The sequence below is a fragment of the Arvicola amphibius genome, chromosome 10, assembly GCF_903992535.2.
Source record: "Arvicola amphibius chromosome 10, mArvAmp1.2, whole genome shotgun sequence".
NCBI classification, from domain to species: domain Eukaryota; kingdom Metazoa; phylum Chordata; class Mammalia; order Rodentia; family Cricetidae; genus Arvicola; species Arvicola amphibius.
Window position 1 is genome coordinate 81,949,529 of NC_052056.1, and position 4,031 is coordinate 81,953,559.

A 4,031-nucleotide genomic window follows, 5' to 3' on the forward strand; every position below is an offset into this window, starting at 1 on the left:
TTAGGAGAGGAATTGCTGGATCATAGGAGAATGCCATAAATCACTCTCTGAGGAGTTGCCAAATTCAAAGCTCCTGAAGCAGGGTCTCATGTAGCCCAGGTTGACCTCTAACTCACTATGTAGCTGAGGATGGCCTTGAACTTGTGACTGTTTTGCCTCCACCTTCCAAATGCTGGGATTACAGGCATGTGCCACCATGTTATATGTTGTGCTGATAATTGAACCCAGGATTTCATGTTTGCTAGGCAGACACTCCATGAACTGAGGAACAACCTTGGCTCCCAAAAGCCCTTTAGAAAAATGAAGAAAGCTCTTCTACAGGAGGCCTACACGCTGCCGCCGATTGTGCTGCCACTATGTCTCTCGTGATGCCTCCTGAGAAGTTCCCCCACATCTTGTGAGGACTCAACACCAACATCGATGGGCGGCAGGAAATAGCCTTGCCATCATTGCCATTAAGAACATGGGGTGGAGGGGCTGGAGAGATGGCTCAGGGGTTAAGAGGACTGACTGCTCTTCCAGAGATCTGGAGTTCAATTCCCAGCAACCACATGGTGGCTCACAAACCATCTATAATGAGATCTGGCTCTCTCCTCTGGCTTCCAGGCATATATTCAAACAGAACACTGTATACATAATAAATAAATATTAAAGAAAAAGTGGGGTGGAGATACGCTCATGTGGTGTTGAGGAAAGAGGACATTGACCTCACCAAGAGGAGGTTGGAGAGCTCACGGAGGATGAGGTAGAACGTGTGATCACCATCATGCAGAATCCCCAGCTCATGCAGAATCCCCAGCAGTGCAAGATCCCAGACTGGTTCTTCAACAGACAGAAGGGTATGAAGGACGGAAAGTACAGCCAGGTTCTGGCCAACAGCCTGGACAACAAGCTGCGTGACCTAGAGAGACTGAAGAAGATTTGAGCCCAAAGGGGGCTGCGCCACTTCTGGGGCCTTTGTGTCCAAGGCCAGCACACCAAGACCACTGGCCGCTGGGGCCGCACTGTGGGTGTATCCAAGAAGAAATGAATCCCTGGGCCTTCGCTGTTAATAAATAGTTTATATGCCTGTGAAAAAAGAAAAAAAAAAAGAAAATCTCTGCCAAGCAGCCCTGACTGTCTCACCTCCATGCCCGCAGCATTGTCTAGGCAACCGGCCAAAGCTAATCACGCACCGCTCCATAGCTTGGCTGGGGTCCAGTCACCTCCAAAGGGCACAGTCTGCTTGGAGGAGGGTCAGTGACAATGATGACTATGACAGACAGGTTCAGTGCCAGGAGCCCCTGCCACTATCCAACAGCGATCTGCATTCCAGTCCAGGTTATCAGTGAGTCAGCCTCTCTGTGGGGATTGTGGAGCTCTCTGTGTTCATTTGTATGTTTATTCAATAAACATTTGTATGATTGGAGAAAGTGTGGGAACGAGAGTCATGGCAGACAGTGAGACTGAGGATCAAGGCTTCTTGCTTGCTTTAGAGCCTGGCTCCAGTCAGTGGCTGTGGTTCCCACTTCCCATCTGGAATCTCAGACCATATTAGCCTCCTCTTTGGCCCTGGTATGTGTGAGGGCAGGCCCACATCTATCCAGCAACAAATAACTTTTACATTTTGGACAGGGTCTCTCTATGGAGCCCAGGCTGGCCTCGAACTCACAGAGATCTGCTTGCCTCTGCCTCCCAAATGCTGGGATTAAAGGCATACGCCACCATGCCAGTTAGTTGTACAAACTGTATCTGTACTATAGGTATTTGGGGCTTATGGGTCATATCATCTCTGTCTCGTTCTCAGCCCTGCCTTATTTGTCAAAGCTCTTTCGAAGCCTGTAAGTGACCCAGTAGAGCACAGCTACAGGCGGGAGGAGAGCCAGCGCTGGTTGCAAACTATAGGAAGGCACACCTTCTCAAGTCAAGCCAAGGCAGTGACAATTCTAAAAAGTAGTAAGGCTTTTTTTGCATTTTACAGAGTGGCTGTTGCACTAGTCTGATTCCCAACCCCATCCCTATGAGCAGCCATTGTGCAGTACAATGTTATTTATGATAAAGCAAGCAGCAAGGCGGGCTGGCATGTGAGCTGTAATTTGTCCTTTATCATCTCTCTTACTTCTCAGCTCACGCGCATCCCCCAGCTTCCCGGACAACCAATGCGTGTTCTTTATGCTGCTTCCCTGAATTAACCTAGTCTTCCACAAATATTTTCCCCTTGTTCTAGAAAAACAGGAGAAAACATTTTTCTTCTTTTTCTTTTTCGAGACAAGGTTTCTCTGTGTAGCCCTGACTGTCTTGGAACTCATTCGGTAGACCAGGCTGGCCTCAAACTCACAGAGATCCGCCTGCCTCTGCCTCCGGAGTGCTGGAGTTAAAGGCGTGCACCACCACCGCCCGGCCTGGCTGCATTTTTTTAAGCATCATATTTTTCATACTTCTCAATAATTTGTGGAAATACTATAAGTCATAGGTGGTCATTATCCTTCTTTGCTAATTAAGTATTCCATAGGAAGGACATAACTCATTCGGTCATTGCCCACTCTCTTTCGATGAGCATTCACTCTGTGCCTAGTTTTCTGACCCCGCCCACCACCAAAACCAAAACAACCACAAAAAAAGGTCTCCCATAAACATCTTTAAAAAAATATTGCTCTTTTTTTTTCTTTGGGACAACTTCCCAGGAATGGGATTAGCATGTCAAAGGGGACATGTAGTTTTAATTTCATGGACATTGCCGGATAGCTTTCCCTAAAGGCCAGAGAGTGCATGAGAATGCCCCTTTCTCCACATTTCTGTAGCAATTGACACCATTTCTCTTTCCTGTCTGTCTCAGTCCAATGTATGCAGTAAGGCCTTCTTGCTTTTTGTTTGTTTGTTAAATTTATTTTCATTTGTGTTGGGGGGGGGGTGCAGGCTGTCAGATCCCCTGGAGCTGGAGTTGCAGGTGGTTGTGAGGTGACCCACATGGGTGCTGGCAGCCAAACTCAGGTCCTCTACAAGAACGAGTGCTCTTATCCCTGGAGACGTTTCTCCAGCCCCTCATTTGTGTTTTTCTGGCTACCGCTGAATTTGAGTCCATTAGCCTGTGAATAGTCCATTTGTGTGTGGCTTGGCTTGCTCGGGTCAGTTTGTAAGAGCTCTTTAAATAGTGCGCAATTTGGCTTTTGGCTTCCATCTGAGGGGTGACTGAGAACGCTGCCAAGGGTCACATCTTGATTCTGCCCTACCCGCCCCTTTGACCTCAGCAACTTATTTATTTAACCTTGTCTTGCCTCAGTTTCTTCATCTGTGGAATAACCCTCGCAGTTGTCACCATGGCTCCTGCTTCGAAGCATTGCTGGAGGCAGATGCAGAATGCGTGTGTCGTAAACAGACTGTTGCCTGGCACGCGGTAACAATCAGCAGGCGGTGGGAGGCTGTTATTTATATTGCAAATATTTTTCTTCAGCTCCACCATCTGAATTGGTTTTATTTATGGTGTCCTTTGTCACACAAAACAGCTGAATGTTTATGCAGTCAAATATATCCATCTTCTCCTTCGCGGCCTCCAAGTTCCCAGGCTTGAGGAACGTCTCTCCCATGTCCTTTGTGACTCTGGAAAAATCAGTATATGATTATATCCTACTCTGGCATGCGCCATTGTCTGGCCTTCTTGGTCTGTTTCCTGTAGGTTCACAGTTTCTTGTATTTCACGGCGGTTCTCACACCAACTCTGCTGGCTTTCCATATGGAGTGAGTTTCCAGTTCTCTTTGGACACTGTTGTGATTTGAATCTGAAATGTCCTCCACAGGTTCCCATTTTGAATGTTTCCTCCTCAGCTGCGGAGCTGGGAAACCGAGGTGAACCCCAGTTTGTGGAAGCAGGTCTTTGACGTTCCCCCTGGCCGCTGACCCCTCATGCTCTTGGTCCACTGTGATGCGAGCAGCTTCCATTGCACACTCCCACTGTTGTGAGCCGTGCTGCTCAGCAGCCAGACGGACTAAAGCCTCCTGTAATTTGTGAATCATCACCTTCTGTTGCTGAGAGAAGACTCTGCCACCAAAAGCAA

The 4,031-nt window shown here is 47.8% G+C and overlaps 1 pseudogene; it reads left to right on the forward strand.

Moving 5' to 3' along the window:
- The first annotated feature begins 356 nt into the window (after positions 1-356).
- Positions 357-1,030, forward strand: LOC119825623 (annotated as a pseudogene).
- Positions 1,031-4,031: the final 3,001 nt, after the last annotated feature.